The 15,066-nt window shown below is 39.4% G+C and overlaps 1 protein-coding gene across 5 annotated transcripts in view; it reads right to left on the bottom strand.

Annotated features, from left to right (window-relative positions):
- The window catches only part of LOC109411712 (embryonic polarity protein dorsal), a 112,167-nt gene that overhangs the window by 18,634 nt on the left and 78,467 nt on the right, over window positions 1-15,066 (bottom strand). Inside the window, exon 1 of one of the 5 annotated variants that reach the window (XM_062849031.1) lies at window positions 4,481-4,731. The exons of the other annotated variants lie outside the window; for them this stretch is intronic. The gene's annotated coding sequence lies outside the window, so the exon portion shown is untranslated. Of the gene's footprint in view, window positions 1-4,480; window positions 4,732-15,066 lie in introns of those variants that run through there. 5 annotated transcript variants of the gene reach the window in all.

Genomic DNA, 15,066 nt, shown 5'->3' with positions numbered 1-15,066 from the left:
TCCTTCGATAATTTCTCCTAAAATTCATTTGGGATTCCTCCTGGAATTAATTTGGAAGTAAAAAGAAAATCGTGTTAAGTACTGTTTCTTTGAATTCCACTATCGAGGATTTCGGTTTGAAATCCTTTGGAGATTCCTTCTGGAGTTCTTCGGGGATTCCTCATAGAATTCCTCCAGAGATTCCTCCTGGAGTTCCTTCGGAAATTCCTCTTGGACTTTTTTCAGGGGTTTCTCGTTGAATTCCACCGGGGATTTCTCCTGGAGTTCCTTCGGAGATTCCTTCTAGAGTTGTTTCTGGGATTTCTCCTGTAATTTCTTCGGCATTTCCTCTTGGAAATCCTTTGGAGCTTTCCGTTCCAATTTCTCCGGAGATTCCTCATGGAATTCCTCCTAGAATTTCTTGGGGGTTTCCTTTTGGAATTCTTTCGGTGAGTCCTCCTAGAATTCCTTCGGGGATTCCTCCTTCCTGAGTTCTTTCGGGAATTCCTCTTGTAATTACTTCGGTCCTATTAGTTTTTCCCCCGGAATTTATGCAAAGATTCCTCCTGTCGAGCCTCCTGTATATATTTCGTTGGTTCGTCCTCAAAATTCTTTGGGGATTATTTCTTGAATTCTCCTTGAAATCCTCACTGAAATTATTTTAAGAATTTTTGCTGGAATTTCTTTGGTGTCCCGCTTGAATTCCTTTGAGATACGCGCTGGTATTCTTTGGTGATTTTCTCTTGGAATTCCTGCGGGAATTCCTTACAGAGTTCTTTCGGAGTTTTCTTCAGGGATTCCTCCTCTTGAAACTCGTTCGAGGATTCCTTCGGAGATTCCTCCCGGAATTCCTCAAGGGGGTTCCCCCTGGAATTTCTGCAGGGATTTCTTCTGGAATTCCGTCGGGTATACCTCCTGGACTTCGTTCGAGGATTTCTTCTGGCATTCCTTCTGGAAATCCTTCGGGGATTTCTCCTGAATTTCCTTCGAGTATTCCTCCTAAAATTCCATCGTGGATTCCTCCTGGACTTTTTTCCAGGGATTCCTCCTGGACTTCAACGAGGATTCCTCCTGATTTTTTTGCAGAGATTTCTTCTGGAATTCTTTTGAGGTTTCCTCCTGGAATTCCTTTTGGGGTTTCACTTCAAATTTCTTCGGGGATTCCTCCTAGAATTCCTTCTAGGATTCCTCTTGGAATTCTTTCGGTAATTCCTCCTAGAAATCCCTCAGGGATTTCCCCTGGAATTCTTTCCGAGATTCCTCTTTGATATTTTTCGTTGATTCCTCCTAGAAATCCTTAGGAGATTCTTTCGAATTCACTTTGAAATTCCCACTGTAATACTTTCGAGGATTCTTTCTGAAATTCCTGTTGGGATTTCTTTGGAGATTACTGCTGGAATTTGCTTGGAACTCGTGCTGGAATTCTTTTGGGATTTCCTTGTGCAAATTCTGCGGGAATTTCATTTGGACTTCTTTCAGGGCTCCCTCATGGAATTCCTACGAGCATTCCTCCTGGTACTCCTTCCGGGATTACTCCTAAAATTTCATTGGGGATTCCGTCTGAAATTCCTCCTGGGATTCCTGTTGGAATTCTCTTGAGGAATCCTCTAGGAATTTCTTAAGGAATTCTCCATAAGTTTTTCCAGGGATCTCTCTAAGAGAAATTCTTGAACTACATATGAGTGATTCCAGCAAAAGTTCCTTAAGGGTTTCATACAGCAGTTCTTGCAGGGATTATTCCAGAAGTTTCTTCTTGGATTCCTCCAGGCTCCTTCTGGAATTCTTTTGGAGATTATTCCCAAATCCAAGGTTCTAAGAAAATAAAACGAAAACTGTAGCAAAACTATATTTTTGCCCTTAATGTGCAATGGAGTAATGCAACATGCACTAATACGGATACGGGTATAGGTCTAATTACTGGCCACAGTGACGGACCCGAACAGGAATAAAAAGGTGTTCATTCAAACGTAAGGTTATAAGTACACAGGCTCAAATATTTGACAAATGAACTGAAGAAAAAACATCTGTTTGAAACTAATGAAAATTAGATCTTTTTGGTCAAATACTTCATCCTGTGTACTGACATAATAATAATTCATGTCATCAATGGTTATGAAAAAGCAAAGACTGGACTACAAATTCTACAGCGTAAAGACAACTTCTTCGTTTCGCCAATGCAATGTTGACATTACGGTCAAATTTTGGTCACGCCGATTCACGCCGCCGCCGCCGGCCAAAAATGGCCCTCACGCCGCCGCCGAGCAAAATAAAGTCGGCGCACAGGTCTACACCCTGCTACCATTAAATTAGGTATGTAAATAATCAAAACGCGCTTGCAAGTGGTTGGCGGGTTATGAAATGTGGTTTTGGCAGCTGTTAGAAAATAAATGCTGAAGATCATATTAAATAAAAGATAATAAGGATCACCCTTAAAACTCTTCCAGATGATTTTCTAGATATTTTTTCAGATTTTTTTTTCCAGGAACCCAGTTAGATATTCCTATACAGTTTCCATTTTTAATTACTGTGGAATATTTCCAAGAATTTCTTCAGAATATTTTCCCACGATTTAAATAGCAATTCATGCACACATTAAAAAATAGGAATTTTCAGAAATATTAGCAGAACCTTGTAGGACCATTTTTTAACGATCTCAGGCAGCTTCCACAAACGGTTTCTCTTGTATTGTCTGCTGGGATATCTTACGAGATTCTGACTTAGAATTCATTGCATCAAGTTTTGCCTTAAGAAACCTTTGAAAAACTACTGTAGAATACTTGGTTTTTTTTTTTTTTTTTTTTTTTTTTTTTTTTTTTTTTTTTTTGTGAATTTTAACTTAATGCTAATTCTTCACACACGCTAGAATACTTTGGGAATTACAGGTATTCTTCGATATAACGTACCCTCAATATAGCGAGTTCGATATAACGTACATTTTGCTTCGATATAACGTACAACATTGAAAATTTTTATTTTTCCCATGAATAACCCTTGGATAAACTACGAAATCACTCAAATCAATGTTTTGTTGCAGCATTAACCTTGTTACGCAGAATTAGCGCAATTTGGGGAAAAATTCAGTGTACGTTATATCGAAGCACAAAAAACGAAATGACTTTTTCGTCAAAACTCAAGTTTTTCATTATTGGTTTTGTAAATTTCACCGAAATCATTATTTGGGATTAATTTCACGTCGAATACATCAATACTAGCATAAAAAATATTAAATTCTTCTCCGCTTCGATATAACGTATAAAGAGAAAACTTTTTTGTACGTTATATAGAAGAATACCTGTACTTATTAAATTTCTTGATTGGATTCGAGCAGAAGTTTTGCCTCCTTTTACTCATGTCTGAGTTTCTGCAGCATTTTATTTTGCGTTCTTCAGAAAGTTTAAATTAAACTTTCTAAGCAATTTATGAATGAATCCTTAGGAAACACTAGTAAGAACTACTGCAAGAATGTTCGAAAATAATTTGCAGACATTTTTTGCACGATCACTGGATTGAAAGTAAATCAATTACATTTTTGTAAACATATGAATAGGAGACCCCATTCGAACAGATCCGATCGCCTCTATTTACTTCTGGGTTATTTGAAGGTCATATCGATCGTAGTTTTTCCCGATATTACATCTCCGATCGCATCATCATCGCTGATCGGTCGTCATGGAAAACCGACCAGAGTAATTGGAACATAAAAAGTCCAAAATGGAAAATGTACTGGCCCCGACACGCATGTTATAAATAGATCACACATTTCCACAACTTGTTTCCACTTGAGAGGAACCACTGGCCACTGGGATTCCGTCATCTATCGGGGGCATCTTCCTCGGGATCTCTGCGCTAATCCATTCAAATCATTTTCTTCAACTCGTTGCCCGCATCGTTTATAAATTTCCTCACACCAACACAAACTAACACAGTAACCGACAAGCACCGATCAATCGATGATCGTACACAATCGTTAAACAGTCAATAGGGCGTCCTAATTTTACCCCGCAAAGATAAACGTTTTCCCCTGATGGTATGCACAATTCGGACGCGAATTTCCAACTTAGAACGAGCCGGTAGGTAGAGTTGGAACGAAATCCGCACATTTCGCCACACAGACAGGAGCGAACAAACACACGCACCGTGTTGAGAGCAGCAGGCCATGGGCTCAGCGCGAAAATGGAGAAATTCTATTTTTAAACAAAATTTTCGACCGAACTCTCTTCTGCTGGGGCGCCCCGTGACGTACGGGTACGGGTGCGGATGCTGGCGTAGATGGCCATCGAAGCGGATTGTTGCAGCACCCTGCGAGGTAGATCTTTTTCTTCGCTTGGTTAAGGACTCGAGGAAAATTTTCACTTTCATCTAAAAGCGCCGAAAATGATGACCTTTTTCGCGGAAGTTTCCTTCAAGTTTTCGTCGTATCGATCACAGCAACCTTGGACCAGTTACCAAACACAGATTTACACATAACATTTATCTCGGTTGAAACCATGGCGATAGGTACCATATATCTGAACGTTGATCCTTTCTCGATCGATGCGTTCCTGATCCCTGGATCAGCCCCAACAAGGCGGTGTAGAATGACTCGGTCTCGGGTGAAGTTCAGCCGTATATCCGGTGGACAGCTTTTCGAAGGATTTGAAGAACAGATACGAGAAGCACTATCAGTAGCGATTTAGTTGCGCGGGTTGGAAATCTCGAACTGATCACGGTAGGCGAGTCTTGGGCTAGGTTTTCCTTAGTCTGTGCAGGGAATCTGCACGAGAGAGGTTTTGCTAATTATCTCACGAATTCTCTCTCGTGAGATTGTGCCTTCATTCTCGTGCCGTACCGATAGATCCGCGTGATGTCTTAGCTAGTAAGCAGTCACTTACACATTTGACGGTATATGCTGTCAGGAAAAACAATCTTCTTAAGGTGAAATGTAGCTGAATCCATGAGTATGGCTCTCGCAATGGTCGACTGAACTTACTACTTATTATTGTAATATGTCTACAAGTGAGCAAAGCTTGAAGAAATAAATCAAGACAGTTGTTTGATATAATGTTTGTATGTAAACTTTGTATTGGATTCCAATATGGTTCAATTTTAAGGATATGATACAAGTGCGAAAATGTGTTTTGATTAACAACTTTGCATAGCAGTCTCAGCAAGCCGATTTCGATTGTTTTCCCCTTGAGGTGAATGGATCTGAAAGAATCTTTGGAACGAACCCGTACAAAGTCGAATTTCTTATCTGGGATGATGTACACTCTTTTGTTGCGAACAGTAGACTAGTGTTTGAATTTTTCTAGATGAATGAAAAACTACTATTACTCTAACTGAATCAATAGGGAAGAAAGTTTGATTGTTTCTGTTGCAACAAATAATTGTTTATTTTTGTTCGAACATATGGAGACGCATGGCTGTTTATACTAGTTCCTAAAATGTAACAATAATGCGTATTCTGACTTAGCACGGGCCAAACCCTCCTTATGGAAGTGTGCGTGCATGCAAACATTTTAGGAGTTTTGTATTGAAAAATGTAACAGAGCAGAGTGAAGCGGTTAATCTTTTCTTGAAAGTCCCTAAAAGTCCCCCTCATGAAGTGTCATTTACGCGTCTTTGATACACATTTGGCTATCGTAAAACCATATCTTTCGTACGGTTTTCAAAATTTCAAACCCTAGTCGTGCATTGGGATCATTATGACCCAGACAGGCATACTGAACGTGCACTACGTCAGCGTGGTGGGCATCAAGCTAATACACGAAGAAAGTTAAATCGAAGTAACCACGTATAATGGCAATAATAATGGTTTTAGTTCTTATATTGCTGTGTGCGTTCAAGATGCAAACGGTGCCCAAATGCGCTTCAAACGCGGTAACACATGTTACCAAAGGCAACGTAGCAACCATAGCCAATATCACCGCCAACCTAGGATTCGAAAGCTCCCACTGACATCGGGTTACTTGTTAGAAAATCTTACCGCATTTGGTGCTCCCGCATTTGATATTTGCATTCTGAATGCACACAGCAATATCTGGGGCAAAAACGTTAATAATTAATTTCCGGAACTTGAGCACTTTGGTCACATTGATCACATTTACGAATCTTCCGACAACCTTCTTTCCTAGGGGGAAGTCGGGGAAGTGGCTAGTTTTTGGTCAGTTTTGAAACCTGACACGTGATAGGGAGATCACAGCAAGCCGTGCGCGCGGGTGGCTGCTATTTTCATTGTTGTCACGGTTTCGTAAGTTTCCTTGAAAATGTTTCGGCTGATTAGAACAATTCAATGTGTTTAGTTGCAATCCTGCATTCCCCATGTGTTATTTGGCTTTTTAGGAGAGTATTTTCATTGTGTCGTCGGGTTTTGAGAATTTTGTTCGACGTGTGCATCATGACGGGATGTGTTTTAATAAAGCTCCTGGTGCCGTGAATCAAACGATGATCACAACAAGCTGTGCGCGCGAGTGGCTGCGTTTCCTGATCGGATGTCACATTTTTTCTCGATATGTATCGCTTTGTTCTGAATTTGGCTGAATGAAATAATTTGCTGACATCGCTAGGCCATCCGAGAGGGATTCCAATAGGAAGTAATACATAAAGTGACTGTCTTCCGTTTTAGTGGTATAGCAGCGTATTATACTGATACTAACGTGTGATTCAAGGAGTTCACGAGTAACTCCAGCAGTTTGGAGACATGAGAAATGTTGGAGGACGCTGTAGCATTAATATTTCAAATTTATGTCACGAATACGGAACTGTTGGTACGAGGTGCCCCCGATCTCTGATTTAAATAACAATGAAAAACCCTGCACAAACAGTAGGCCTTGTCGCTTCAATGCTTGTAATATATCTCAGATGTATTACAAGCATTGATAATGATAAGGAAAACCAATAGAACAATCATTTTCCAGGGTTCTTTCAATTAATGGTTGTGGAAGTGTAGACTAAACTAGACTAGACTAGACTAGTTTTGAAAGTTAACATGCGACATGTCAAACACACCTAGAAAATATCATGTTATTTTAAGTGTCCTGAACCTGACATATACGAGCATCTTCTAAAACACAAATTTAGAGGTTGAAACAAGTAAATTTACGTCTTTCAAGACACCCCAAAATAAAACTTATTTTTTCTTAGCGTCTAGCAATCGCTAGAACCGATTTGACAGATAAAACATAGAAAAGTAAAATAATTCCATGCCTGGATTCAAACAGCGGATCAAAAAGGCTAGAAGAAGTTCTTAGAACCATCATATAAGGGAACGTCCATAAATTACGTCACGCTTTTAGGGGGGAGGGGGGGTTCAGTAAAGTGTGACAACTCATACAAAAATTTGAGAGGTCTCATACAAAAAGTGTGACATAGGGGGGAGGGGGGGTTGAAAATTGGCAATTTTTGCGTGACGTAATTTATGGACCCTCCCTAAACAAAATCAAAAGTATAAGGTTTTATGACGGTTCTCAAAACCTCTACAAGACTAATTGGTCATCAAAATGTTATTGAGAAAGTGTGTTGAACTCAGGATTCAAATCCTGGTGTGCGACTTTTTAAGTTTCATGAATTTCTAAAACAAAGTTATTGACCCTTTTTGATTACAATGGGAGTTTTTTTTTGCTCTTATGGCAGCCTAGTGCCCCGAATATTTGACCAGAGTTAAAACCAGACTGGTAACATCCTTTTGGAAAGTGTTAATAAGTTCATTATGGTATTCGTCCTGGAATTCAAGATTTCCTTCTGAGATTCCTTAAATAATTTCTTCTGCGATTGCTCCCAAAAATTATTCAGAAATTGCTCAACAACAACAACAACAGGCATTTCTGATGGATCGTTTGGTATTCATACTATAGCCCTCAGTGATTTTCTGGAATTGCTTCAGGAAATCCTGCCGAAGTTTGAAGGTTATTGAAAGGGTTCCCTCTGTTATCCTCCAGGAGTTTCTCCATTACTCTTGGAGAAATCGGTCTGGAATTCATCCAATAGTTCCTTTTGGCTTTCTCCATGTTTTATATGTTTTCAAGGATCTTTCCAGAAAATGTTGCTGAAAATCTCTAACGAATGCTTATCCTGGATATTGCTTATTTTATTTTTCCTGAGTTTTTTTTTCTCGTGGAATTCCGGTTATTTCGATTTAAAAATGTTGAAAATAGTCATAAAAGTATCAATGAAGATAAGGGTCTTAAAACGCTGGATTGGATTTATTTCAATAAAAGTTTCGCTTGTGCATCTCACACGTTACTTGAAAGAGGCTTCACCTTTTTTGATCTCCAATTGGATCTGTCATGGGTTTTTCCAATTTTCCTAGTCTCAATAAAAAAATTTCCCAATTTTTATAATATACTTTCATTGAATTTTTAACTTAAACTTTCTCATGAACCAGTCCTGTAAACATTCGACACTTTTCACTACCTTCATTTCGTTGCCAAAGTCGGGTGTCAGCTTGCTTTGTTACACTCGTGCGCTACCGTTACCTCTTACACACGGCATACAATATCACAAGGCAGGCTACTAACCTATGTAAACATCAATTTTGGACGTAAACATATGACGTCGTTCTTATCGTCCTTTAATGCGATCAAATTGGTATGGAGTACTAGATCATTTTGTTAATGCCTTTGAACGATTTGAATTACGTCATCAAAAATCTGTCAGATTTCCGGAAGGTATCACCTTCTAAATGTTGTACACCGTGCCTCTTAGGTGCCGACCAGAGTGGACGCGTCACGCGGCGCGACGCGGAAATTTGCACGCAAAGTAATAACAATCAATAGTAAGGAGCTGTCAAGTCGTATGGGAAATCCGCGTCGCGTCTCGTGACGCGTCCACTCTAGGGCACTGCATTGTTTTGATTTTATATGGGCTTTTGACGTTTCTTGGCCTTGTTGTTTACAACATTTCTGTAAGAGTAAAAGAGAAGGAGAGAATTTCATCCAGTGCCCTCTGGCCGTACCCTTACACACAACATGAGCGGTTGAACCACGTACAGTCTGGATTCGCTGATTGGGTCACGACTGCGCCCCGATTATCGGACCGTGTTCGTTCGTTGGGGCAACTGACAACTGATGAAAATACTCTAGACATACGCGAGTGACGAAAAATACGTCACAAAACACTCACATACTTGACCAAGCGTGCTGTATACAAGACTTTCGATGCGACGGCGGTCAGACGTCAAACTCGTTTTGACATTGACAGTGCTTTTTAGTTGGGTTTTGCACCAACCAGTGATCATTCAACCATCGAGACAGCCCATCTAACGAGCCTCCAACGAACGAAACGGCACTGTATATGACATCCCTATTCCCACCCAATAGGATTGTTTTCAGCCAACATCAATTGGGTTCCCCCATTGACAATGCATTTGTGTTCCCTAAACATTGGTATAAGATGCGGGAATCGAAAACGTGACGTCATCGCACCCTGGTGGGTGGAACGAAGATCAATAAACATAAGAAAGGGTCAAATCAATGTCATCTGACACGATGATATTTGTCTTTTTCTACCGATTCCGATTTCGATTATGAATGTTAATATTAGTTTACTCTTACATGTTGCATTGAATGCGACACATACATGGCCAACATAGCTCTTATTATGAAAGAAGAAGACAGAAATAACAAAAGCCGAACCGTCTGCCGAAGCCGCTATCATCGTGGTGAAGTGCATTCGTTTGACATTTTTGTTTCGTACAGTAGTTTGATTGCTTGTGTGGCAAATGTCGGAGACAAAGGAGGCCGAATATCAACGAAAAGGTTCAAATGACTGTGATCTCTATCAAGACTGTCCTGAACTGACTTTGTGGCTTGAAATGTCAGATATATGTAGTGTAACTTGATCAATCACTAGGGAATTTAAAAAACAATAAATCTTTGTTTCTAAAATATCACCTAAAGTTTATTTACAAATTAAACTTTTGTGGGTACTGCCTAAGCATTTTAAACGCTTCCTGCAATTTTACGCTTTGAACTAAAATGCTAGGAGCCTCAGCAGAATCTCAGCAGCAATGATTCGAAAAGGGGGCGCATGGTAGTTAATCAGCTGATGCCATAGTCCCAGATCGTGATCCATATAATTTCGTACGCTTCAAATTAGATAATTTTTCAAATAAGAAATATCTTCCTTTTCCACTTTTTTTTTCTGTAAATTAGATTAGTAATCTTCGGACTTTTTTCTTCAAAAAAAAAAAAAAAAAAACAGGTATACAATTTTATTGATTTTTGGAAGATCATTATAGCTACACACAAAAATCAGCTCCATTGGATGTAAGATAGTCAAGAACACGCGGTGGGCGTAAGGGGGATAGTTTCCCTACTAACAAAAGTAGCTGCATAAGAGCAATCATCGCCAACTGTGATTATGCGATCTAGTCACTATGAACCTCCTATTTAACGACCATTTAATCGGTTTACTGTCAATGAACTGACGTGACGTGTCGTGAAACTTTTTCACAAAAAATGTTTCCACTGTGATACATGTTAAGAATTAAATATGATTTTCATGATGCTTGTTTTAGTTTACAAACATCTTAGAATCCCAGTTCACCATGAAACCAGAACTTCAAATGCACAAATCTCAATATGTATCATCGCACTTCTAACGATGATGTGATTTTTATTTTGTTCATGCTCACTTGTCATAAGCTTGAAATTTAGGTATTCTTCAGATTTGTGCACTTAAAATCATGAGTACGTACAAGAGTCGGTCGTTGTGGCGATCATCTTGGGATTCTAACGAGCTATTATTTAAGATAAGCATTTAAGAACAGACCCGTCTGTTTTCCTGACTACATAAGCCGTCCATAAGCTTATTTTCAAAATATTGTATGAACAAATGCTTTTTTAAATAAAAAAAATAAAAAAAAAAAACATAATGCTCCCAGCAGGAGGCACTCAAATCTTGGCTCACCTCGTTTATGGACATCTCCGTTAGACAAACATCAAAGCGGAGGTGTACATGGATGTCCAAATTGACAGATTTACAACCAAGCGTAGAGTTCATTCACTAAAACAAAAACAAAGGGAAAAGAAATAAAAACACAAAAAGAAAAAAAAAACAGAAACTCAAACTGACATCTTCTGAGAAAAAAATCAACAAATTCTGCCAATCACTGAGAGACGACAAATCACTAGCTTGCCAAAACTCATTCGAGCGAATACACGACGATCTCGTATACTATAGTGATGTGTCCGAAAGGGAAAACGAACGCGCTTCATGACGCAACAACGTCAGGAAATGTTTATAAATAATGCTGAACGCATCGTCGTTGTTCGTGACAGAGAAAATTCACGAAACGGAAAAAAAGGAAAACTCATTCAACGGAGACGTGCAAAATTTTCGTCAATTTACGAAGAAGGTATAGCTCGCGAAACCGGAAAACAGGAAAAACACGAAGAAAATCTGGCGACAAACGAAAAAACGTGATTTTCAGCATGATCGTGTGATACGAAAATAAATCCGCGAGTGTTTCACGCCGCGTCACCCGCCGCTCGTTGATGGTGGATGGGACGCACTCTCGGCTCAGGTCTCATCAGGTGTACCGACTCACACTGTGAAAAAAGGATTTACGGTCGCCACCACTCTATTCACAGTCACAGTAGGCCAGGGTGGTGTTCAAAACATGATCATTCACCCGGGTTGACGCCTACTAGGTAGAGCGCGGGGTACTCCCTATCCGCGAAGATGAAAAGCGAAAAAAGCTTGCCAATCCACACAGCAGTAAACTTCGCACTTTTCTTAAAATGTTTGGAATGGAATAGGGTTTTGTAACATTTGCTCAGTTCGTCGAGCTTCATCGATCGGACTTAATTATTTGACCTTTCTCTAGAAAATAGATTATTGAAGTGAAATGCTAGCCTTTCGGTACAACTTTGTTGAACGTTGGCACGAGAAAGGCAAACCCTGAAAATGATGGCGCACACGCGGCAAGCCTGCTGCGATCTCGTCGTCGTCGTCTTCGTCGTCGTCTTCGTCGTCGTCTTCGTCGTCAAACCGATGACGAGTGATTTGTTTTGAGAGAGAAAAGTGTCGCCAAATTTTCGACTTTTTTCTTCTTAAGTCCCCTTTTCGTTAATGACGTAATTGTTTTAAGATAGTTCTGAGACTGGTTCGTGAAGTCTGGTACCTGGGAGATGGGCGCGTCGCGTCTGCGGCGCGGTGGCACGAGAGTAAACGGCGTTTGGTCGGTCATTAAGAATTTCCAAGAAATCAGTCGAAACGGTTACTCCTAGCTAGAAGAGCGAACGCGCGAGCGGGGGCCTTGAAGCAGACATTGAGTCACTGATTATTTTCTGTAGGCTAGGTAGTACCGGCCAAAAGATTGGCAGTGCGATCAACGCAACTCAATTGCGGCGGGGTTCAACTTTCGATGATCATCGAGTGAGATGATTCACAAAACAGTGGAGAATTGATGGTTGGGGAAATGCTGCAAAGTGGGTATCGAGTGACAGGCGTTATTCAACGCATCATCGGAGCAGTAATTAATGTTGTCTAGTCGTTTAGGGCACCAAACAAACGGCAGTGGTTGGCGGGATATATGATGCGACAGCTGCTGCATGTTCTAGTAATCGTTCAGATGACTAATGTCAACTGTGCCAATTGTCAAGTGGGACTTTTCTATGGAACGAACATGTGGTTCTGCAGGTTCACTGTTTTACGACAAAATTGAGCGGATGATTGTTACCATCCTTTGAAAGGACCTTTATGCGAGGTATGCACTTCAAACGGAATCGCTCAAGTAATTTTCGTTCAGTGCATTATTTTTCCTTGACCGGAATGGTCAAGAAATTTAACACAGCAAGCCCCATTTGATTTGACGTTTCGTTACAGCACCGTACTAGGATCCGGAAGATCCGGAATAAAGCGACGCTTTTTCATTTCTTGAGCGATTCTTTGCCTGAATTTTCCACGCATCGAGATAGGCCAGGACATTTCTTGCGATCAGTGTACTACCCATTATGTGGTAAAAACATGTTACGAAGAAAAAAAACTGAGTTTTTTTTATTGTTCGAGGAAACTAGGCCTTGGAACACCAAAAATAACGCAGTGGGCAGGGCAATGTTTGCTGGGGAAGCTAGTCTATAGGGCACTGCATGAAATTCTCTTCTTCTCTTTTCCTCTTACAGAAATTGTAAAAACAACAAGGCCAAGAAACGTCAAAATCCCATAATCACGCTCAAATGTTTTGCGTATTTCCCACCCCACTGAACCCCATTCGCAGTTAGCATAAGTGCGGGATCGTGAATAAAACTGCGGTTTTGCATCGAATCGTGTCGGTGTCTTCAGCGCACTTATTCATTACTATATGCAGAATAAGTGTGCAGAAGACACCGACACGATTCGATGCAAAACCGCAGTTTTATTCACGATTTCGCACTTATACTTACTGCGAATTGGGTCCAGTGGGGTGGGAAATGCGCAATATGCATGCCTTTTTTGTAGATGTAGTTGTAAAACTGTGAGGAAAACATTTGCACTCTTACCCCGAACATTAGTTCTATCACTACTTACCCGTTTTACCCAATCCAATTGGGTAATATTTGCATATGAAATTTGAATAGCCTTTGAATTAGCGTGCATTTTTGTGTGAGGAAAAATTCGCACTGGTGTTCGTGTGTTGAAATGTCACTTATCTCTATATAGGGTGGCTGGTAACAAAGTTCACAAAAATAAAAAATAAAAATGGTTCTGAAAAGACTTGATCTTTTTTAGCATATCATACGGCCCCTAAATAATGACAAAATCCCGTTTTTACTGAACAGTACTATCAAGCATGATATTTTTATCGCAACAGTACTTTTCCCGAACTCGACAAACGAAAGAATCGAATTCAGTAAAACGATAAACAGTTCTAGTTTGACATTGGAGGTCAACCTTGACGTGATGGAATTCGACATTGTTCACGCTGGGGATTTTAAAATGTTCCCATCTAACGTACACAGTAACAAAAATTTACTCAAATCATGAGTTTAAGGCAAGGGGCGAGACACAAGATCAAAAAGATATATATTTTCAAACTTAATCAATAAACACATCGAAAAATGAGTAAATATGTATTCGTGGACTATTGTTTGTGGTTTAAACCAAGAACTTAAGCAGGACTTTAGGGCCCTATTGGCAATTTTAGCGTTTCGTAATAAATGGATGCTACCCTTTATAATGCATCTTTTTAAGTGCCGGTCACTGTATAGCAATGTGTATAATACTTGATTTAATAATTTCAATGTAAATATTTTGTTTTCCTTATATTGAGTTCAGCATTTCTCTGGAAACAGGTTCGCCAGTTGTTCCTTCGCTGTTTTTATTATATTTTTGTTTTATATTGACAAAACCTTTATCTACAGTGAAACATTTGAAATTTGTTCGTCAATTTTTAAAGAATTTCTTCCGCTGATATTGCTGAAATCCTTCGGTAAGGCTTTTCGCCGGTATGACACTTTTTTTTGATGATGTTTTGGTGATTTTAATTGTACATTCTTTTGGCAATACCAATTGTAATGCCTTTGAGTATTTCTTTGGCAATTTTATCAAGATATCTTCTGTAAATCTTTAGTAATGTATTGTATTTATATTTATTCTTCCGAAAACTGTTTCGATTATTCCTTTGGGGATTCCTTAGGGTAATGTTTCTAGAAATTCTTTCGTTAACTTCTACGGCATTTTCATTGGAAAATCATACAATTGTTTGTTACATATTTTCTTTGAAAACTTCATATATTAAATATCCTTTCGGTCATTTTTTTTAAATTTCATCGGCAATTTATTAACAATTCCGCCAAAGTTATTTTGGTATTATCAATCCAGTTGAAACCCGGAATTTGGTGTTAGCGAAAGCCGTTTTTTTCTCAAATTTATTTGTCGGGCCTAACTTCAGAAGTGGTGCGCTGTGTAGATCATCAGATCCATACATCGAATTTGAAGAAGAATCGATTTCTGCTCGCACCAAATTCCTGGTTCGGCTGGTTAGATAATATGATCTTTGTGGATTCCTCTGAAAGTATCTCTGACTATTGTTTTGGAAATTCAGAAATTCTCAATTGGAATTGCTAATGGAATTTTCGAAGGAATCGTGATTATGAACAAGGAATCTGGAAAAATGAAGAAATTTAC

Source organism: Aedes albopictus, chromosome 2 (assembly GCF_035046485.1).
Source record: "Aedes albopictus strain Foshan chromosome 2, AalbF5, whole genome shotgun sequence".
Taxonomy (NCBI): Eukaryota; Metazoa; Arthropoda; class Insecta; order Diptera; family Culicidae; genus Aedes; species Aedes albopictus.
The sequence above is the reverse complement of the archived record's forward strand: the minus strand, read 5'-3'. Positions and strand labels throughout refer to the sequence as shown.